The sequence below is a fragment of the Pleurodeles waltl genome, chromosome 6, assembly GCF_031143425.1.
Source record: "Pleurodeles waltl isolate 20211129_DDA chromosome 6, aPleWal1.hap1.20221129, whole genome shotgun sequence".
Taxonomy (NCBI): Eukaryota; Metazoa; Chordata; class Amphibia; order Caudata; family Salamandridae; genus Pleurodeles; species Pleurodeles waltl.
Window position 1 is genome coordinate 185022454 of NC_090445.1, and position 25219 is coordinate 185047672.

Below are 25219 nucleotides of genomic sequence, written 5' to 3' on the forward strand. Positions count from 1 at the left end.
TATGACACTCTACTCCACTCTATGCCACTCCACCCTACAGCACTCAACTCCACTCTAGGCCACTCTGTTCCACTCCACTCTACAACACACTATTTCATTCTATACCACTCTACTACACTCTGCTTGATGACACTTCGCTAAATGACTCACCAGTCTGCAACACTACACCTCATGACAATCCACTCTATGGCACTCTACTCCATTCTATGCCACTCCACTCTTCTCTACGACATGCCATTCCACTCTACCCTATGTCACTCCAGTCTAACTATGAAACACCACTCCACTCTACGTCCCTCCTGTTCACACTACTCCACTCTGCCACAACACTCTATGCCACTACACACCACAACACCCTACTACGCTACACTCTATGCCACATTGTTTGCCACGCCATACTACTACACTGTAAGGCACTCTACTGCACTTTAAGACACCCTATGCCCCTCTACTATATGACACTTTATAACACTCTGTGCCACTGTACTCTACAACACTCTACTCCAGTCTATGCCACTGTACAACACAGCACTCTACAACACTATACTCTATGTCACTTCATTCTACTGCACTCTATGACATTCTACTCCACTCTAAGACACTGCACCCCTCCACTCTACCCTGTTCTATGCCACTAGACTCTACAACACTCTACTCCATTCTATGCCACTCTGCAATACACTGCTCCACTCTACATTCCTCTATGACACTGTACTCCACTTTACAACACTACGCAACTATTCCTATACTACTCTATGCCAGTTTACTGCACTGTACTCTATGACACAGTACTCCACTGTACTCAACTACTCCACTCTACCCCACTCTACTCAATGCCACTAAATGCCACCTCACTCTACCACACTGTACAACACACTACTCCAGTCAACTGTACAACACTGTACTCCATTCTATGCCACTCCACTGTACTCCACTCTATGATGCTCTGCAACGCTGCACTCAACAGTACTTCTCTAAATGACATTCCACTCTATGACACTGCACCAATGACACGCTCCTCCACTCTACTCTATGGCACTTCACTTGAAGACACTTTACTCTGACACTCTACTCCATTCTATGCCACTCCACTCTACAGCACCCAACTCCACTCTAGGCCACTCTAGTCCGCTCCACTCTACAACACACTATTTCATTCTATACCACTCTACTACACTCTGCTTGATGACACTTCACTAAATGACCCTCCAGTCTACAACACTTCACCTCATGACAATCCACTCTATGACACTCTACTCCAATCCATGCCACTCCACTCTTCTCTACGACATGCCACTCCACTCTACCCCACTCCCTTCCACTGTGTACCCCTCCACTCTATGTCACTCTATTCCACTCTACAACACTCTAAGATTGGCCACTTCACTCTACTGCGCAACATGCCACCCCACTCTACGACATACCACTCCACTTTATAACATGCCACTCCACTCTACAATATGTAACTCCAATGTACACCACTCTACTCTTTGTCCATCCACTCTAAGAAACTCTACGACGCGCCACACCAAGGCACGTCAATCCACTCTATTCCATGACACACCACTCCAATCTATTCCACTCCAGGCTAACTACAACATGCCACTCTACTCTACACCACTCCAGTCTATGCGACTCTACTCTATGCCATGACACTCTATACCATAAAACTCTATGCCATGACACTCTACGCAACAATACTCTACTACACTCAACTCTATGCCACAACACTGTATGCCACTCCACTCTACTTCACTGCACAACACTCTACGCCACTCTAAGACACCCAATGACCCTCCACTCTATGACACTGTACTCCACTCTATGTGACTACCCTCCCAAATACTCTACTCCTGTCTATGCCACTATACCACACTCCATTCCACTCTATGGTACTCTAAAACACTCTACACCACTCTATGCAACTCCCACTATGCCACACCACACCACACCACTTTACTCCACTATGCTCTCTGACACACTACTCTAACTTCTTCCATTCTACTACACTACTCCACTCTATGCCAGTCCACTCTATGCCACAGTATGCTACTCCTCTCTACAACACTCTATGCCACTCCACTGTACCACACTGTACGACACTCTGCTTCACTCAATGATACTCTACTATACACAGGATGCTGGCAACATGGCTTAAAGGATTACAAAAAAGAGATATGACATGGTCAACGCTGGCCGCATCATATCATTTTTTACTGCGCTGCTGTGCAACATGTAAAAAAATGACAAAGCCAACAGATTTCACATAGGCAAAACCTATTGGTATGCCAATGCTTGTTTCTTTGCATGCCCTTAACTTATCACCACAAAATCTGCATCATCAGCCACTGCAGAAAAGGATTAGGTCTGACATTTTTGTGGAGATTCGTCAAACGGTGGCAAAGGTATCACTAATCAAAAGTCAGAGGAATTCTTACTTCTCTGAATCCTAACAATAGCTACAACTCTGTAACATATACATACATATCCATGGCAGAAAACAGTAATAAAGATATTTGGGAGCACCACTTCGGTGTTCGCAGCAACAACTTTAGTAATCTCATTCAGAAGTTAGCAAAGCTGAGTTCTCAGCATGTAATCCTTTACTTGCAAATGGGGCTACTAGCCTTTCCCCAGCAAAAATGAAAATTTGGAGTTTTTACTCTTACATTTTAATACACAGCGCCATGCCTTAGTGTTCCACATGTCTAACTTAAAAAGGAAGGTCTGGATTTTGTCATTAGTTTAAATGGCAAAGTTGAGTTAGCGGTTTAAAACTGCTCTATCAGTCTGCAGTGGCAGGTTGATTGACATTTTTAGAAGTGTTCAGTCAAACAAGCGCTTAAAAGCTCTAAGCACCATTGTGGTCATCTGGTCGCATTAGACTGGGTTTAAGTTAAATATTAAAGCTGACGCAACCTACTGCCGGTCAGATACAGGGAGCAGGTTTGTCCTGGTGTTAAGTTTACCTTCTGCCTTGGAAGAGTTTCTGGATAAATGTTCTTGTTGATGAGTTGTCAGTGGGTCACGCCGAAGGCTGGATTTGACAGACGGCTCAATGATGGAAGCTTGGGTCCTTGTTGGGTTTCTTGGCTCTGGCGTAAACTTGACGTGTTTATTGATGATGGGGGAGAGCTTCAAGTGAGTGATCTGGGATCTGTGCCCAGGAAGGTTTTGTCAGCAGTCAGATGCTGTTCAACGTTGGCCTCGGTGATGTATCCCTACATAAAAACATTTCTGAAAGTTAAAATCTTTTTCAGCTGGATATACAGCGACTTGTATCTGACTGGCAATCATGCACATCTTTTAGGGGTTGCCAGAGGTCACAGCTGTGGCCCCTGGATTGCCCCTTGCGACTCCTGTACTACAGTTGTGATCCCTGGCCTCAGAGTTGGCACAATCAGTGCCAAATAAACAGTGGTGGCTCCACATTAATGAATGGCTGCCTGTTTTACATTATACTAATAGTGAATAATATTATATTATTCACTGTTGGTGCAGTAAACAATGGAGCACACTAATGACCTTTGGTGGCAGCTGTGGTAAGCAAAAATCATTTTACATGTATGTTGTATGCGTACTTGTGTTTGGGGGTGTGTTTAAGTGAGAGAGCGTGCATGAGCAAGTGTTTCTGTATGTGTAAGCAGGACTGGACTGGGAACCCAAAGCAGCCCTAGCAAGACCAGACCAGCTTGTCAGTCCAGCCCCCGTAGGGTGCATAGCGAGCAAGCCTTGTAACTACAATGATGTTTGGGGGATTCTGCCCGCAAGAAAATTTGGGAAAAAATGGCAAAAATTGTCCATTCTACAACACATTTTTCATCATATATTCAATTGTATTAGCTTTTAAAGCATACTAAATGATGACCTTACAGTGCACCAGGTTACAGCAATCTTTACTGGGGCTCTTCAATAATTCCCTCACCATCACGCTCTAACATTGCCTCTCATCTCTCCATAGCCCATCTCTCACATGTATTTCATTTGTTTTATAGCTCCTCTTTTACCAGCATAGGGAGTTGGAGCACTTTACATCACACACACATACAGAGACAGTAAATCATACATGTGTAAACCAGTGTATAGAAAATGTTACATAAGTCAAAGGCGGCTAGGGGGTGTAGTATTCACATACCATCCATACTAGTAGGCATTTAGTAGTAGGTAGTGATTGGTTTGGGGAAGCATAATCCAAGGATTCAGAACGTAACAGTGGTTAGGGTTGCCTTTACTAATAATTTATTTCTACCCAAACAAACCATTTTTAGCAAAACTAAGATAATCAAATACGGGGAAAAACATAACTTAATAATCTGTATCATGCAGATTGCATCCAACTCTTTGATGGCAGTTCATAGCTCGCTGTGCTAGATTATGATGGTTACTTATGAACTGCACTGTAACAAAATGATCTCTGTGACAAAAACAGTGTCCCGCTGAGCATTGCACATAAAATACTGTTCTTTGATCTGCATGGTACACATTCTTTGCAGCAGGCATATTAACCCTCTGCGCTACCATAGATGAGTAAGAGTGTCACTAGAAAAACTCTGATCTCTCTCCAGCAGGTACATTAATCACTAGAATTACCTTGAAGCTTTTATTGTTGTCTGAAAGTTGTTGAATATACAAAGAACTCTGCACTGCTTTTAAAACTGCTGCCTTGCTACAAATCTGGGCACCCTGTAACAAAAACGACCTTCACCCTCCAGACTCCAGGGGAAACGCTCGATGCCTGGTACGGCTAGTAAGGCCTTTTGTGTAAGCATGTGTGAGTGAAGGTGAGTGAGTGTCAAGTGACAGGTAGTGAGTGATATTGTATGAATCTGAAGACCACATTTTCTAATCTTTGATGCAAGGCAATGTTACTGCACTGCCTTTGTCAAAAGGAGAGAGGGAAAATGTGCCATATCTAATAAAATATGGTGCGTTTCTTCTCAGCCTGTATGCGGAAGCACTTTTAGCAGCCATGTTCCAACCATACATCTTTTGGCCACAGTGCAAAGGTGTGTGCATCCTCTGAAGCATAGATTTTGTACTGGAAGATGTCCCTTCTAGTTCAAAAGCTATGCTTATAGTCCTTTCACACTTTGTGTGTGCTGTACAATGTAGCACACATGCAAAGCTACCAATGTTTTTAGATAAGGACTTGCATCAAAACCCTTCGATGATTGCATGGATTGCCCCCTTGATGCAAAATAATGCAACGCAGCGCATAGTGCAACTTTGCATTACTTTGGTATATTAGTCAACGCAAATCCTCAATGGTTGTGATGTTAGGGACATACCTTCATGGAGGAAATTCAGGGTTTCTATGATGTCATTTTCTGTAATATGATTAAGGTCAAAGGGTATGTGATGTCACTGCCGGTACCTCTGGCATTTTGGTGAATTGACGCCCATGCCGGCAGTTCAACATCAGTGGCTGCAGCTTCAGCATCAATCCTGTTTGCCGCTGGTGTCTGGAGGAAAAGTTCTGAAAACGTTCTGAAGTGTCACATTTTACCAGTTTTAGGTTTTGAGGATTACAACACTAGCCAAGGGTCCAGGACTTTGTGGGCATCACTTGGGAGTTAAGACTTACTCTCTCCGAAACCATCAGCAGAGTCCAGGGCAATCCATTTGGAAATGTTCAATCTGACACTTGGAAAATGTAGTCTTCCTGCAACTTTTGTGTCTCAGTAGCTTAACAGGAGGTCAACTAACTGATGCTTGAAGTCCATTTCTTGGATCTCTCTCAACAGACTGAACAGCAGGCGCAGCCCTCCTTCTGTATTCAACAAGTTCAGATTTGTTCTGAACAAGGTATCCAGAGGTGCCGTATTTATGCTTGTGACTAACTTGGGGGTGGAGAGACTTCCTGAGAAAAAGGAAAAAAGTTCCCAGGGGCATCCATACCCACCTTGACATAATTACCTGGGAATGTGGCTCTAAACCATCTCACAGTGCTGAAATCCAACATGGCAGAACATTTGTTCCCCTAGGCAGATCTCTGGGAACACTCCTGAGGTGTGTCTAGAGAAATGAGAAACTTTCCCTGCAAATCAGTTCTGAAACAGGTTTCCTTCCCATGGGATTGTGTCAAGCCTGACTACCTGGTCAATGGAAAGGGCAGACTTAGTTGTGAGTTGCATGTGTATGACAGGGGATGCCTCTTTGAAGCTCATGCAGTTGCTGGGCACATCCCCTAGGCCATCACGTCAGGAGGAGGTCTCACTTTCTCCCACCAAGCTCTTTTGTTCTCTTTCCTGGGGGCCATCCACAACTTCCCGGGGCTAGCAGTCTAACAGGTGACAGTTTGGGTTTAACTCTAAAAAGGCTACAGTGGCTTGAGGTAAGAAAAGAGTGATTTTCAAAAGTTAATATTTCTGAAATGGAGAAAATTCGATGTTATCGTTAAGTTGGATTTGTTTCACTATAGAAATGAGTGAAGTATTATTTTAGCTAGTGCCAATTTGAAGTTAAACTGCAATAATATAACCCAGTTTTTCCTATGACACAGGCAGCCTTGCCACTGCGAAAAGCGGGTTTGTAAAACATTAAATACTTATTTCTTACTTTCACATATGCACCCTGCCTTAGAGTTGATAAGGTCTACTTTAAGAATGACTTACTATTGTTTAAAAGGAAGGTGTAGACATGTTAAAAGGGTGATTTTAACAGGTCGAAATGGAAGTTTTAAAACTGCCCAGATAGACAGCTGTGGCACGCTTAGAGTCATGTTTCACCATGTCACTTCAGTGGTGGCACAATATGTGCACTATTGATATTTAATTTACAGATCTGGGTACACAGCGTACCGTATACTATGGTGTTTCAGGTGTGTTGAATATGCCAATCAGGGATTAGCCAATTGTGCACATGTTTTAGGGGTCAGGGCACTGGGAGCTCGTTACTAGGGCCCCAGTGCAACAGAGTCAAAAATATAGCAGCATCAGTCCAATGATTGTGGGTGAACATGCAAAAAGAGGCATTTTTGTGCTGCACATGATATGTATATATTATGTTTTTTAATTTTTAGGTGTAGTTATAATATATGTGGAAGTAGGAAATTCCTTTCCACATAAAAGAATGCTTATGCTAGCATTATTAGGATCCATCTAGCCCTAATGAAAGCCCTTGACCAAGTATTGGCACCTATATGGGCAGAAACATGTTGGCACCATCACCATCAAGGATGAATGGCCCATCATATCAAATTTGTATTTGTCTTTACTTTCTTTTTTAATCCTAGCTGAGGTACTCATTAATAAATGTATTTTCCTTGGGTTTACCTCAAGTTATTGTTATAAATATCTGGATCCTTCCATTATCCAGTATACTCCTTATTAAGAATGTCACTGAGGTCGAGCCAGCCCTTGTAGTATCATCTTATCAGGATGGGATGAAGTTGCCTATGATGAAGCATACCGCAACAGTGTGTGTGAGGCTTCCTCATACAGTATAGACTGCATATATACCACACATAGGCTATTAGGCTGTTGCCATATCATGGTATAACAAAATGCACTATTGTATCTGTGATTTGTTGATTGACTTTGGGGGATGTGCAATGGTTGGACCTATGACTTTACCATAGTGCTACAGTATTTACATTTTCATGCCCTTCAAATGATGAAATCAGCATTCTCCTAGTGCAGGCTACAGTGCCACAGGCCTTTAATAAAGGCCCCATAGGTGTAATGTGCACTTTTTAGGTTGAGGCCTAAAAATCTTCTTGTTGTGGCCATTATGAAAGCTTCCCCAGGAGTGTATTCCACCCTTTGCTTACCATTGGCTTGGCAATTTGTAACTCATTTTCAGGTTTTCTAATTACTAACTTTTTTGTTCTTGGCTGTCCAGCAAGTCTTCATCTCTCCTGTGAAGCACTGCCTGTTTACCATGTTCTACCACAATGACTCACTTTCTTGAAAAGGCCTTCCAATGCTGTTCTTATCTTGTCACATTTGCTGTGCGTTCAAGGGCTGAGGTCAATTGTCAGGCTGTGTCTTCTGAGGGAGCTTGGTGTTTACTTTTCTTTCTCTTACTTCAAAGTGAGTGAATACTGGGAAAGAAACACTTTTTTCTAGCACACAACAACATTTAAATGTATGTAAATGAGCTGTGTAAATATGTCACAATATATCAGAATTAGGAAAGCACATATGAAGCACTTTTTTGTAATTCTGAAGTGTGGTGGAAACAAATACTTTAATACCATCAAAATAAATCAGTACACTGGGTGATGCCATTTCAACACATTATTGTTTGTTTGCTGTATAGTTTTATCAGGAACACTGTGTGTGCAAATGTAATGGTTGTTTCAATTGAAAATGTGTTGTCTGAAATGACAGTGTGCTAACACACCATGCATACTGTACTTTAAGCTACTCTAAGCCACTCCACTCTAATCCACTCTGTGACACTCCACTCTAAGACACTCTACTCTACGACACAATACTCTATGACACAATACTCCACTCTACAATACTCCACTCTCTGACATAACACTCCACTGGACCACAATCCACTGTATGCCACTTCACTCATGGCCACTCAACTCCATTCAATGAGACTTCACTCTATGACACTCCACTCTACGCCACTTCACTGTATGACTCTCCACTCTATGACACTCTGTGCCACTCTACTCATCTCTACGACACTCGGTGCTACTTTACTCAACTCTATGCCACCCCATGTTATACCACTCCAATCTGTGCCACTTTACTTCACTCTATGCTACGCACTCCACTCTTTGACACTTTAGTTCACTCTGTGCCCCTCCACTCTATGCCCCTCCACTCTGTGTTACTATGTTACTCCATTCTACTCCACGGCACTCTGCGTCACTCCACTCTATGACACTTTACACCACTCCACTCTTCAACTGTATTCCACTCCATGCCACTATGTCTCTACTGTACAACACTCCATGACACTCAACTCCACATTATGACATTACAATCCACAACACTTTACTCCACTCTACACCCCTCTACTCTACTCCACGATATTCTATGACACTCTACTCCACTCTTCGCCACTTCAACAACTCTTTGCCACTCCACTCCATGACACTCCACTCCATGCCACTCTACAGGCCACTAACATGTAGCCATGCTGGGTTACAGCATGGCTAAAACACATTGGTAAAGCCAATAGCTCGTGCATAGGAAAGACCTATTGGCTTTGCCAATGCTGGTTTATAAAGGGGCGACTCAGAGCGGGTGCAAGGTATATACAGTGCAGAGGAAGAAGCAGGTTAGGCATGAAACGGTAGGCATTGAGGTAGGTAAGTTACAGTAGTTATGGCAAATATGGTAAATTAGATATGCCATCTAGGTATGGTAAGTGCATAGTCGGTAAAAAGCTGTGGTGGGGTAGCAAGTGAGGTCAGTAAGCTTAGTATGTTTTCTATGTATGTATAATAGATGTGGTATGTCAGGTTAAGTACAATAGGTTAGCTATGCATGGTAGGTAGATATTGTAGGGCAGGTATGGTATGTTAGGCACAGTAGGTTAACTACGGTATGTACAGTAAGTAGGTATTTTAGGTATAATAAGCAGGTAGGTATGACGGTTAAACATGGAGGTAGGTTAAATATCAATTTTGTGAAAGCATACTCGTCAGGGTTTTCCTAACTTAAAAAATATCATTATTGCCAATTATCACTTTTTGTGTTTATATGTGCAGGTGCAATGACTCTACCCTTAGCCAATTTGTCAGCTTCACGCCATGCTTAAACACAACCTGTTTGCTGTGACATGTGAGGAGCACACCGCAGAGCATCATACAATGCTTTCTGCATAGACCACTCTGCAAAACCACACGCCACCAAATGTGCACAATAAATAGGCTATTTACTTACTCACTCACTCGAAAGTGGTTTAAAGCATCATTGGAGGTAGGAAAGCACTATATAAATGCCACAATAAAATGCACTACAACAGACTACAAGGTGGCTCAGCATTCTATTATAACTCTTGAAAGAGTGGCGAGAGGAAATAACGATGACATACTTGTTTCAGCTAAATAAAATGGATTCAAGGCCTATAGTTTCTAGGCAGGTCTTAGTGGTACACTGTATTTTGCTTACATGAAAATAATCTACAATGTAGAAACGCTTACTTCCTGTGTTCACTTCATGATTTGATAAATAAACATGTGATATCCTGTTTATAAACCCCCCACGCTTCCCCACACACCATATGCAAGGATCTCCGGTTGTGGTACATTTTAGTAGGCAGATCACAAGCCAAATGTTGTGTCTTGGGTGAGGTCGGATTTTGTTCCTGAAACAAGTGACATAAAACCTGCCAGAATGATTTTCTCAAATCTATTTTGGTCGGTGTTGCTGAATCAAATCGTTAACATTGATAGGTATCCTCTTTTTGGAGAATTTGTCAGCAAAACATGCCTTTCGACTTTCCGAGGCTGCTTTCAGTTTTGGTACTATCACAATTTAATTTTTGTTGCTTTAGCACAGACCACTAACTGAAATTACCGAAGGTGTAGAGGATTTAAATATCATGCGGAGTCATATCATCATATAGCTCAGGGGTTTCACTGTCTAGATCTCTAGAAGTTAAAGATCACTGGTTTAAATTCTAGTTCAGCCATCTCAAACTCAGAATATTACCTCTGTGTGTATGCATTTATGGGGCTTTGTGAAGTGCAAACCTATTGGATGTTGAATCTTACCTGTGATGATGTAATATTCTTTGAAGAGATGTGTTTTTAGCTTCCTTCTGAATTTCGGAAGGGGTTGGGGCACCTCTCGTGTTTTTATTGTTCCAGATCTAGGGAGAATAGCTAGAGAAGGCTTGCCTTTTGTTTGTTTGTTTTAGCAGTTTTTTTAATTCTGCACTGTTCACGTGGTGTAGTTAATTTCTTTGTCATGTATGAAGGAGTACCAGTTACAGCTAGTTACAGTAACGTAGTCAGTGTGTCACGGGCAAAAAGCATGGATTGAAATGCACCCCCCCCCCTCGAGCTGCTGTTTGAATAAAAAAAATATATAGCAATATTCGGGGTTCAGTGGGCCTTCAGACCTTCGGGCCTGGTGCCACTGCACTTGCTGCACCAATTGAAGATACGCCCATGACAATTTATGACATATAAGCTTCAATGGCCAATTTAGTTTCTTGCATGCTTCATATAAAAGGTTGAGGTAAATAGAGTCATTATTAGCATTACTCATACATTATTACCATTAGGACACAGGCATAATTTTGCATGGAGCATCCCAGGTTTATGGTGCCTGCAAATAAATCAGCACAAACACTCATTGCGCTGCATGAGCTTTACCCCGCAGTCTTTACCATGCAGGTAAGGACCACCTTTAATGGGTTTTTACATTTACCATGTATCTTTCACCATGCAGTATTTTTCTCAACATATATATTTAAAGAACATTTCAATGCTATTTTAAAAAGATAAAGGTACAGGTAGATGAGAGGTATATGGATGATTTTAGAGTAAAGGGGTGAGTAGAAGTAAAGGGAGGTAAGAAGGGCTTATTTAAAAAAAGGGGTGCTAGAGGCATTATCCCAAAAGAAGAAAAGAAAAGGTGAGGTGCGAGGAATCACCCCCAAGTAATTTATACCTATTATACACACACACACACACACACACACACACACACACTGATTTTATAAATCATATTATCAAAGATTTCACAAGTGTAGTAATTTGTAGGGTACTTAGCAGTGCTTGGCGAGGGCGTGAGTTATAGTTACCTTAGAGGCACCTGACTTCTGCAGGAGCCGTCATTGCTCCTGCAAGCAGGGAGCTGCTTTTAATTGCAGCTCCCTGCTTGTGGGAGCAACGTGTTCATCTCTCTTCCCTGTGCACCTTGCTCATTTTGTGCCCTGGGGTGGTGGCAATCTCCTGGGCTGCGGAGGGGGGTGTAGGGGGTGGCTGGGGGTCCCCACCACATCAGATGTCTTTAGTGCCCCAGGGAGGTGTCAGTCCCCGCGGCAGCCCCCCTGCATTAATTTTGACCAAAGCCGCCGGGAAGTTGGTGGTCCCAGGGTCTGTGGGGGGCCGGCAGCCCCCCTGCAAATATAAATCAATCTCGCAGGGGCCTGGCCCACCTGGGGGCTCTATAGAAAACAAGCACAGAAGACCGCGCTTGTTTGTTTTTTACAAAGTTTTGCTGGATTACATGAAGCACGAGCATTCCACTCCATGGCATAAGTACTCCAATATTTAATTATCGGCATAATATACTGTATGCCCTACATTATTTCTGTCAAATTCCAATTACATTACCCCCAGTTTATAGCATGAAACATAGTCCTTTAACAGTTTTGACACCGCCTCACAACATCTATTTTAGATCATACTGATAGATATGAGACAATGTATGGTGTACGTATTCTACCGTGACTTGATCTCAATTGCAAGTTTGGTCCTAGTAAATAATCCTACTTCATCCAAGATTTCAATTTTCTCGGGTGATTATCCCACAGCTTTAAAACAAGATCTTCACAGCATGCACATATACTGTAATGGTTCATATAGATGAAAAAAGATGAAAGTGACTCATACTGTTTCGAAGCATGGAGTACACACATGCATCTCACTCACATATTCTGTTTGTCAATCAGATATTACAATCCGCAGTTTGTACTCATGCATCTCCAGTCTAAAAGTATTAAAGTGACTAGTGCAATATATAGTTCCAAAGTTCAAAAGCGATATCCAAGTTCAAATAGCACATATTCATACTTCTAAGAACATAGTAATATGATGTGCTAAAAGTGCTCAACCGGTGAAGGGTTTAAATTGGCTTGTGCATTTTCGCAAAGGACCAGAGACAAATGGATAAAGCAGCACAAGTTCATGCCCTGAGGGCACATGAGAGTAGACGTTAAAGATGCTCGGGCCATCTGGGGATGTTAATGTGACTAATGCATTTCTCCAGGATTCCATAGATAGATGCATTCAATGGGGCAATGATTGTTTACTTTCAGAGATATATAAGGCTTAAAGTACTAAAAGAGCTCAAACCCTCCAAAGATGATGAAATGGCTAGTGCCTATCTACAGGATTCCACAGATGAGTGCTTTCAATGGGGCAGCAATCATCTTCTTTTGGGGGTATATATGATGCTGAATGTGCTAGGAGAACTTAGGCCCTCTAAAGATATAAAAGTGGCTAGTGCATTTGCCCTGGATTTGTAACATAAAGGACGTTTCAATAATGCATAGATCTTTCCATATGGAGATATATGTAGATTTAAAGTGCCAGGGGTGCTCAGACCATTCCTAATCCAGTGCAGAAAACCTTGGTACATATATTAATTAAAAACTACATCAATCCAAATATCCCACAGTAACCCCTGGTGCTCAAATGTCATGTACAATTTTCCAAGCAATTAAAAAAAAAAGTAGGCAAATCCATATTCCAATATGTCCAAATAAAATATAACTTCATTTTAAGGGTCACACAATGAAAAGTAAATGGGTCCTCAAGTGACAGGTGCTTATATGAAATCCTTCACAATACAGCTAATCATAATCAGTTGTAACCCAAACCCTGACAAATGGGAGAGAAGGCCTAAAACAACGATGATCCATGATTTTCATTCATTTCGAGGGCTACCCATTAGTGTGAAGTGTAATATCTCATTATTCATTTTAACCTACAAATGAACATGGAACTCAGCATCAGTGTTGTGCCCCCAAGGAGCCTCTGTGCCTAATATCATGATCAACAATGATTCCTTCCTCCTCAATGCTCTCTCTTTACCTCCTCCTCGTGGGTGGGCTTTTATATGCTTGATCCTAATGTATTTAAAACTTTCCAATGACCGTTTATGACATTCTTTAAATTGACAGGCAATGGGGTAGCTCCTATGACCATTCCTAATGGCCCAAATATGCTGTAGAATCCTTACTTTAAGTTTATTAATGGTACTAGCTACACCCACACTTAAAACATATACTGCACCATTTGTATTGCAAGTTATTCTGTCCTGTATTGTGATACTGCGACCCTCAAACGTTTAGTAGACCTTTGATTCACAGCATATTGACAGGCCTTACAAGTATTGCACTTGCCAAACCATTTAGAACAATTCTGCAACCAGTTATTTTCTCCACCAGGGTCAAAATAGCTGCACGTCAACATATCACCCAAGAATTGCGGATAATCATATTTGTGTTCTTAGAACTGCCAATGCCACATTGGCCATCCGACCACCGCAGCCCAAGCGGTCCAACCACCACATTATGACCCTGGTGGTCAGACCGCCAGGGTACCACTGTCCCCGCCAGGAACATGGTCCCCGATGGGCTGATGGCGGTTGGAGTCGTGGGCAGCCACGGTGGTGCTGAGTTCAGCACTGCCACGCTGATCACAAGTCCAGTTTCTGCCAGCCTTTTCATGGAGGGCACCCCACCATGAAAAGGCTGGTGGAAACACAGTGCAGGGGCCACAGAAAGGCCCTGAACTGCCCACAACTATGTTGTGGGCAGTGTAGGATGCCCCCTGCCCACCACCCTCAGAATGCGCACTATCTTCTTTGCAGACAGTGTGCATTCCGAGGGTGCTGGTGTGCAAGGTATTGGCCTTTGTTCCCTTAAGGGGCCTAGACCAATACCATAGCACTGTTACCACCGAGCTGACTGGCAGGAATGTCGTAATACGACGTTCCCATCAGTCAGCCCGGTGGGAATATCGTAATATGACAGGGGGTAAGGCAGCCGTGTTGACGGCCACCTCATCGCCCATGTTTGCCAGTCTGCTCGTCCGACAGCCAAACTTGTAATGAGCCCTTAGTATTTTTAGACATAATCCGTGGCCCTCTGGAGACAATATCCCTTAAATGTCCATCTGTACTTAAAACATGCCCGCTTTCTTGTATGATTTTCTTTACACTCGATTGAGCTGGGTTATGTTCCAGGAAGTTCCTTTTAACCCCATGTTCTTGGGCCACACAATTGTTCTGCTGGTATAGTAATTGAACCCACTGCGTTTTACTAGTCTCTTGCATCATCCAAAATGCTCAAGGGTATCTACATCCAGGGAATACTCTCATCTTATTCATGACTTCTTTGTTAAATTCTGTGTTGGTTGAGCATATCCTCCTTGCCCTTTGCATTTGGCTATAAGGGATACTCCATTTTAAGACTGCAGTATGGCCACTCTTGGAGTGCAAAAATGATTTAGTGACCGTTGGGTTCCTATGTATTTTTGTAATCAATTTATTATCCAGTACATCCTACTCGACATCCAAAAAGTCACAGTGTGATTTACTGTATGTGCTGGTGAGGTGAGGTGGATGTTAATATAATTCAAATTACATTTTTCTATAATACTCCACAATTCTGCTTCACCACCTTCCCATAGAACAAAAAGATCATCATTATAACATGTCCATAACAAAACGTTCCTCACATATTGGTCGTTGTCATCAGCCCTTGCTACCTCCTTCTCCCACAACACCATGAACAGGTTTGCATAGGTGGGTGGAAAGGAGATGCCCATTGCCATGCCCTGTTGCCATAAATAGTATTTATTGTTAAAAATAAACACATTACGGGTAAGACCAAATTTCAGCCTTTCTGTCATCATGCTTGTATGTTCTAGATGCTCTATAGGTCTATCTTTGAGGAAGTACTCACATGCTTGTGTTCCATGTTCATGATCAATTTAGGTGTACTGTGACACCGCATGAAGTGTCACCATGATGTATTCTTGCTTCCAGTGTAGCCCACCCCACTTTCTTAAGAGGTCAGTGGAGTCCTTTAAGTAAGACGGCAAACTGGTATTTCAATTTTGAGTGTTATTCCCTCTCAATCCTTTGCCTGGGGTTTTCTGAGAGACACGTGTAATGTGCTGAGTTATTCAATTTGCCTCTTTGCCTCTGTTAAATAGGTACTCTTGTCCATCAGTACAATGTTATATATATATAAAAATGGGTTCAATATGAGAACACCCTCTCAAAGAAGATCGGTCGATTTCCAGTCAGTAAATGTTTTTATTCCATGATATAGTATGGCACAGCCTGGTTTCTATTCCATGATACAGCCTGACACAGCCAACACATATTTTGCAACACTGTAGCTTCTTCAGGGATGTTAGTTCAAACGATAAAAACAAAACAAATTTAAACTCTGTGACTGACAATAGATCCATTACAATTCAAACTAAACACAGACCGATTGAATATTGCTATTAAAGAAGAAATATGGGATTGATATAATTTGATTTTCCCAGAAATACATTTTAAATATCATACAGTGAAAAGACATACCATACAAATACTTGAATTACATTACAATCATTCCTTGGTATTTCTAATATTTCATTATTCCTTCACATAATAACTACCATCCATTTTATTACAAATGAAAATGAACATTTATTTTCAAAATATTATTTTCATATGTTATTGGTTGGAAATGCCCCTGATATAGTCAAAAGATCAATTTGAGCCATGGTATTGGATGCACAGTAAAACATCTTAATATTGGGACTTCATCACTTCATTCAAAAAGGTTTGTTACAACATAACAGCATAAGCTTCTCACTAACACATCTTATATTTTGATAACATGAGCATTTGCTCTAAGTTTGCATTAGGTGTATGGAAAAAATGGACAATTTTTAGACCACACATACAGACAACTTTGCCTACCTGATCTCAGAGCTGCTTAGTGTTGAAAGGTGACCAGCACCAATCCTCAGAGAGGGCTTGGGGTCAGCCTATTGCTTTTGATTGGTTTTCTTGTCTATCTCATTTTCTGGATTCTTATTCCTCTTCTCGTGTTTGTCCTTCAGCAGGACCTTAGCTGTTTTACAATGTTTCTGATTGGATGTGTCATATCCTTCCATTATCTACCAATCAGGGAACTACTTTTTTACTTTTAATTCTGTGAGGACTCTCTGGGAGTGTATGCCTTTTTTACACACTCTATCTTGGGTGCTTGTTTAATTTTACATGTTTGTCCCCTTCCCACTGTGAATATCGTTTCCCACAACTTTGTTAGTTGCTTCTCTACCTCTTCCCACTCTTCCATTGCTTTTCATTCCCCCACTACTTCCTCCATTGCGCTGGCATACCTCTCCACTCTTCAGATAATTTATGTCACTCTCATCAGTTCCTACATTGTTCAGCCAAACCACCTCATTCCTGTGTTGCTTTGTCCATCCACAACCTCCTGCTACTCGCCTTTACTCACCCTGTGCATGTGGCTTTACCCTTCTCATCTGTTGCTCTCCCACCGCACCTTGCCATTGCTTTGATCTCTCCACCATTACCTCTGTTTCTCTGCACTCTCCCAATTTTGTTTGCCCCACCAGTTCCTCCGTAAATCTTCCGCCCCTCCCTACTTCGTTGTTGCTTTTCATCGTCCCACCACCAGGTCCTCATGTTTGCTCCCCTATGCCTACCACATAACTTTTTATTTTTCTGCCTATTATGTTTTGTTAGGGCCAGGTACTCTGCTACAGAGCTGCTCGTTCCTTCATTTTTGGCTCCTCTACTTACTATACTGTAATTTGTTTTCAATATTTTTTATTGAGTATGAATCACAAAGTCAAAAAAACAATTAGAATGAAAAATTTCATTGTGTAAATCCAAATTACATGAATCTTCATAAATCCAAAATCATACGTCATCAGTTCATCAGTATTAAAAGGGCTGATGGCTTGAAGGGTCCACAGATATCACAGAAAACAATTTACAGCAAGGTATGGAATAGTAAAACCGAACATACCCATTTGTTTTTGTTTTACAAAATGAGAAAGATAAAACCCGAACTACAATCCATTTACCAAATTCATCACAGGTGAGCAAACAAAAGCTCCCCTCTGCCTTGCCTCTCTACCCTCTAGATGGAACATCAACAATAGATGGGACAACCATTGATGGAAAGAAGGGGCTTCTGCTTCAAGGTAGTCCCTGCAATATAAATGCTTGCGATTGTCATTCAGATATTGAGGCGCTATTCCTAGAAGCATCATCTAAAGAGTTGGCCTTATTCGAGTATCTATCTAGTATTCCTCTTAGATGCTCTGCTATTTCATCTCAAAATGAAGACAGCTTTGTACAATAATAAAACGTTAATAATATCTGCAGGATAGTCAGGCAGCTTTGAGTCTAATCGTTTTCCTCACCAATGAAGCTTCCGGAGGGCGGATAGAATAGGTTAAACAATGTCTTATATTGTTGGCTTTTTAGCTTAGCACATAGCAGAGATTTTTTCCCGAATCTCAAAAACAGCCAAAAGACTTATCATCAGTAATGATCAACCTTACTGCCCATTTTTCACTTTATGAATCAACATCATCAAGATCGAATTCAGTGAGTAACCTATAAAGCCCCTAATTTGACCTCTCCCCAAGGCTTCAGACTCTGCACAAAAATGTTCGTGTTTAATGATCCTGTGCATGTGTCTAGCTTAAGGAAGAAGTTCTGCATTTACAAATATCTATAGAAATTTATGTTTGCTAGTCCTTACTCCTGTTGTAAATCGGCAGGAGGAAAGAAATTGACTCCCAGCTAAAAGATGGCCTACTTTACGCATTCCAGCTTTTTCTTACACAAAACTGTGGCGATCATTGAGAACCAGAGGAAACAGGAGGGACCACCAAAGTGGTGTATAAAAGTTATAACGAATCGATCGTCTTGAACTCAACTTTTTTATAATAACCGGTTTCAAATATTCTCAAAAAAGAATCTCTTGCATCATTGCCCAAAGACAATACATATATTCTGGGAAGGCATTGCTGTGGAATGCGTACTGCAATTAGCAGCTCCATAACTTGCAACACAGATACCCAATAAATAATACTTGTATTAGGTACCGGCCAACCACCCCTATTCAAGGGCATAAGTAAATATTTCAAAGCCCTCCTCACCCTCTTGTATTCCCAAATGAATTTGTTAGAGATCCAATCCAGCTTACTCAGCCACTCCTGTGCAATTATCAAAGGAATAGTCCTAAACAGATATAGATTAATTGGAAGCAACAGCATTTTGATGACATTACAACATCCCATGAGTATTAGATGTAAAGTAATAATGCTTGCCATCTCAGACTTAATCTTACGAATAACAGGTTCATAATTGGATGGAGCAATACTCTCTGCTTTTGGAGTGATCTTGATTCCCAGATAAACCACATTATCTGGCCTCTGAGTATGCCAAACCCTAGTGTTGTTATTATAGAAAATCCGAGTTTTATCCCAGTTTAGAAGATATCCTGAGATTTGCCCAAAGCAGGCAGCCTTCTCCTCCGCCACCAGAATCGAGTTCTCTGGATACTTGGTAACAACAGCGAAGTCACCTGCGTACGCTAACACTTTAGTAGTAAAGCTGTTAGTCATCACAGGAGTTATAGCACGATTATTCAAATATTTGCGCAAAAGGGGCTGTTGTAAAGCGCAAATCATAGAGGATAGCAGGAGCATCCCTAGTGAGTCCCCAGAGTGACCTCTATATTATCCAACTTGAAACCCATTAGCTGTAATTTTGCAACCAATTTAAGGCACATGCTCTCGATAGAAGCCCAAAACCAGGCCCAAACTCCAAACGTCTCTGGTACTTCCCGAAGGTATTGCCATGTGAAGAGATCATAGCCTTTCTCAGTGTTAAGCAGGATCATTGCTATATGAGTCCTCTGAGTCTCAGTTATGTAAAACAAGGAAATAGCCCTTTGTACATAGTCTGTTATACTACAACCTGGCACAAAGCTGTGTTGTCATGAAAAGACCAATTTGGCAATGCAATGACTGTGCCTAGCCGAGATGCCAGCACTTTAGAATAGAACTTAGCGACACTGTTGATAAGTGTAATTGGTCTATAAGACCCTGGGATCAGCTGTGGCTTTCCCATTCTTAAAAAGACCACTGTATTTGTAGTTGCTCATGACTCTGGAGGGGCTCTGCTATGCTGTACCTCCAGAAAAGTACCACCATGTGAGCAGATAGCACTGAAAAATAGGTGCAATACAATTCCAGAGAGGTTTTATCTGGGCGCAAGGCTTTCCCAGGTGGGAGGGATTTAAGCTTTCTATAACTTCATGAATAGTAAGTGGGATGTGTAAATCAGCAATATCTTCCTCCCCTAACAAATCCCCATCCACTTGCCCCAAATATTATTTGATTTGATCCGAAGTGGGAAACTGATTATACCATTACCTAAAAACTCTAGTAATGTTGCCGGGAGAGTAAACCGCCGTACCCGTTTTATCTTGGACTGCATTAATCCTGTTCACAACCTCTTTGTACCTAGTTCTGAGAGCCAGACGCTTCCCTACTGTGTCGCTGTATGCATAGATCTCCAACTTGTGTTCCCGATATTTCTCAGCAGCTGTCCTAACATGTGAACCATTAATATCTGCTATTATAGCATCAATTTTAATAGGCTTTCGTGATCCACCTGGCCGTCTAGATATCACGTCACATGGAGTGATTCTAGCTTGGCAAGTTCCTTATATTTGGTTTTGATTTTATTAATCTTCTCCTTCTGGCTATGTAAGTCAAAACTAAGGGCCATTGTTATGAAAGTGGTGCTTCATGTCATGATGTGCCACTTTTCTTGCGCCCCATTGCACCCCCTTAACGCCACCATGTGTGAGCCATATTTATGATACAGGCCACCATGGCACACATTAGGGAACTAGCGTCAAAACATTTTGACACAAGTTTGGCGCTTTTCTGGAAGCTCCCAAAATTTTGACGCTATTCCTGCAAAGAGAAAGGAGGCCTATTAAAAGCAACGGGAGCCTCATTTTAATGGCTGCCTTAGGCAGGCATTTAAAATGACGCTACTGCTGGTGCAGTGGAATCTCGTAGATTCCACTGCACCCTTTTTCTGGGCCTCCTACCCCTTGAACCCCCCCCCACCCGGCATACATTATGCCTGGCGCAGGCATAATGGGGTGCAAGGGTTTACAAAGTGGCCCAATGAGTGCATTGCTGCACTTTGTAAATATGGTGCAGCGTTTTACCCAACCTAACGCCACATTAGCATAAAAAGATAATGCAAATACTACGCAAGGGGCTCATAAATATGCCCATTAGCAGTTTGCCCGATACCTGCTTTCATTGAGTCCCATACCATCCTGACTGGACCACTGCTTCTATTTCTATTGAGAAATTCCATCAACCACACCATCATACGATTAACATATTTGTGATTCAGAAGCAATGCCCTATCAAAAGTCCACTGGCGCTGCGGGTGCATGATTTCTGAGAGGTATATTTTGAGGACTATGGGATTATGGTCCTATTAAAACAGGGAGCATTTACTGAGCCAGGCTTTATTCAGTAGACTGGCAAATAGCAAGAAATAATCCCAAAAACATACTTTTGGTGTGGGAAAGAAAAATAGGTAAAACCAGGTTCTGAGCTTGTTAACTCTGCCCATGCATCTCATAGCCCAGGCAACTCTAGCAAGGGTTTGACAGCCTGGTGCACTTTCATCTTTCGACCTCCGTATACCTCCATGGAGGGCTGAGCTACCTCCACATGACAATTGAGATCACCACACAAAATGATTGGGTCAGTCAGGATGTTAGTTATTTTATCATATGCTCCTTAACAGATGTATCATCAACAATGCAGCCATATACTGAACAAACGATAAATGTAAGCCATACTATTTTAAATTCAGTAATGCCCAGCAGCCAGTTTGGTCTGAGGCACAGTTATTCAAAATACAAAACCCTGCCCTGGCAAGTATAGTGACCCCTCTAAACATTGTATCTTGTGTGGTGTCCGACATCACACGTTACCCTGGTGTCCCTAAAAAGAGTTTCCTGTCAGTCAGGATATCCGACCTCAAAGTCCGCCGCCCTTCAACACAAAAGCATCTGGACCTGTCATATAGGGGGTCATTCTGACCCTGGCGGTAATTACCGCCATGGCGGAGGTCGGCGGTAGCACCGCCAACAGGCTGGCGGTGCACCGCTGGGCATTCTGACCGCGGCGGTACAGCCGCGGCCAGAGGCGGAAAGCCGGCGGGCTACCGCCGACTTTCCGCTGCCCGTCTGAATCCTCCGCCGCCATGGGGATTCAGACACCCCCTACCGCCATCCTGTTCATGGCGGCTCTCCCGCCATGAACTGGATGGCGGTAGGGGGTGCCGCGGGGCCCCTGGGGGCCCCTGCCGTGCCCATGCCAATGGCATGGGCACGGCAGGGGCCCCCATAAGAGGGCCCCAAAAAGTATTTCAGTGTCTGCCCAGCAGACACTGAAATACGCGATGGGTGCAACTGCACCCATCGCACCTTCCCACTCCGCCGGCTCTAGTCTGAGCCGGCATCCTAGTGGGAAGGTTGATTTGCCCTGGGCTGGCGGGCGGCCTTTTGGCCGCCGCCCGCCAGCCCAGGGCAAATGTCAGAATCACCGCGCGGTGCGGTGTTCTGACGGCGGTACCTTGGCGGACGGCCTCCGCCGTCCGCCAAGGTCAGAATGACCGCCATAGTCCCTGAATGTTAACAGATACGATACATGGGTTAACCATAACCCAAATGTTGGGCTTCCATAGACATCACAGCACCATGGCAGAAGCTAAAAAAAGGACCTCTCCAGCTGGACCATCCAAGCCGCCTGTGAGATCAAGTTTCACCACATAAATCTCCATATATGACAAGTTATCGTCCCAGAAAAGTCTGGCAACCTCGAGTTGCAAGATCTGACTGTTGAGACACAGAGTAATCCAATTTCAGATCTTTTCTTGGACCAGCATTTCCAGAATTTCCCTTCCTCACTAAAGCTGCCCAGCAACTCGTAGTAGTGGAGTTCCCTGCCTAGTCGTCAGCCACAGGTTGTAAAAACACTTAATTTGCTGAGATCTGAGTCTAGGCTGCTTCATCTCCTCTTGTCAGACCCCCCACTACCCTGTGAATTGTCCTTGGAGAGATAAGGAAAAGAATCGCTTCACAGCATCGGCATATGTTGTGCCTGTTTTTGATGGTCTCCTTTATACCTGTAACAGCATAGGAAGCCTGCCATTTCTGGCCACAGAGGCCGGTGGAGAGAATGTCTCAATCATGCTAATGTGCAGATATAAGGGTGCCTGAAACCCGTCACCCTAGTTTGGCCTTTGAGACTGCCATTGCTTCGCTGAAGCCCGCACTTATTTCCCATCCTGTCTGGGATTGTCACTGCGTGGACATCAGGGCCTTTCCTTTCTGGATTACAACCTGCTGCTGAGCACAGATTCTGGGGCACTCCTTGAGTGATCCTTTGAGTATCAAAGGAACCAGACATAGATGAGGTCGGGGGTCACAGCAGTGATTAAATCACGTCTGTCAAATTAGTGGATCAGCAGTCAACATTCATACAATTGACTATCTCTGCCCCACCAACCTGTGACCCAGTGACGATGTCCTGAGCCTTGTCCTCCAGGATTGTAGGTTCTGTGATAGCCATAGCAGAGGGTTCAATAGAGAATAGGATGGAGCGAGGGTCTGGAATATACTTCCACCCCGAGACCCGTGCCCGTGTGCTGTTCATCCTGGATATTGGTGCAGACAGGTCTGGTTCAAAGCAATCAGTGGATTGATCTTGGCTATGTGGTGGTGGGGGCACTTGCCCATCCAAACCCTGGCAGCCTCAGAATCAAAACTCCCCTGTCCACATGTCACGCTACCTTGCCTCCGCAGCATATTGAAAATTGTGGGTTTGACCCTTAACCGGTTGGTTATAGCCAGAGTGATGCAGAGACAGACAAAATCACCTCTGCATGAACCACACAATTGTGCCCATGAATGAACTAACAGGGGCAGAGTCATAGAGGAAAGGAGGGTACCACGAGCAGCCGAATCAAGTGGCCATCATCTTGCCCACCTTCAACACTATACTGCAATTTAATTTACTATTTGAAAATGGCAATCGGGCATCATGTAACTGTTAACTAAACATACGTCTACACATGTGTTGTGAAATCATGATGGACGCACTGGCAGTAAGTGCCAGCTTTGAATGCTTTTTCATTTAGAAAAAGGGCACCTTTGGGAGGGGAACATGAGTTCCTCTAAGAGAAGTCAATAAAGTTCACATTCTGGATTTGGAACTGGATTTCATGACCTTAAAACCAAGAAGGACTTGGTGTGTCTCCAGATACTTGTACAGTTAATCTGACGGGAGGTATGGGCCACAGCTGAATGCTCACATGCCAGAGGATGAATGCTGTGAAACTGTGATTGCTTTGGTCATACTAAGAAGCCTGATAGCAGTGCCTGGAAATAAAATCACATAGCAGCCACTACAAAAGACTGCTTGGTATTCCAACAAAATATTGTGTAAAAAATATCATGAAACACATATATTGTGCCAAAATTATTGTGGAAAATCATGAGACAGATTATAAAAGGTAAGAATATCATGTTCTTAGGTATTTTATATTATTTTTTAAATACAAATGTATAAATATATGTAGCTTTATTTAATAATTTTCATTAGTTTGTTAGATTTTAGTTATTTTAGTATTATAAATTATCAGTTTTCTCATAATAATTTGTTCTAGTAAATTTTGTAAAATGTTCTATCAATTGTAATGTTTTAAATGTGATTACAAACTGTTAATGTAGTAGCAGGTTGTTAGGTTTGAAGGTAACTAGGGTAAAATGTGTTTTAATATGTAACTTATTATTTTTAATTTATCATTAATCGACAGTCTCATTAACTGATTTAAGGGTTAATTATATAAATTCGTTTTTTAAAATTATTTGTTGATGTTTGATAAATGTTAATTGGTTGCTCAGTGTATTCATTCCTAATTTCAGCACATAATGCAATGTTTATTAATTGTTGTTAGAAATTGGGTCTCTCTTTGGCAGAGGTTTGCACTCTGTCCAAGTAGGGACCACAACTTTCGTCAGGGCAAGTAAGATACACACTAAAAGTGTACCTGTGTTCACCCTCTGGTAGCTTGGCACGGAACAGTCAGGCTAAACTAAAGAGGCAATGTGTAAAGTATTTGTGCTCACACACAGCAACAAAGTGAAAACACCACAAAACTACTACACACCAGTTTAGAACAATAGCCAATATTTATCTGAGTAAAACAAAAACAAAACAACATAACTCCAACATACATAAGTCAAGTTATGAATTTTCAAAGATTAAATGAAAATGCAGTACTTAGAAGTCAATAGCTCCAAACAGGTTAATCTGGTCTCACTGGACCAGGGCAAATACAAAAGTTCAGTCCGTCTGCAATGGAGCCAGGCCGGGTCGGGTACATGAGTCATGCAGACCTGCTGATAGTAC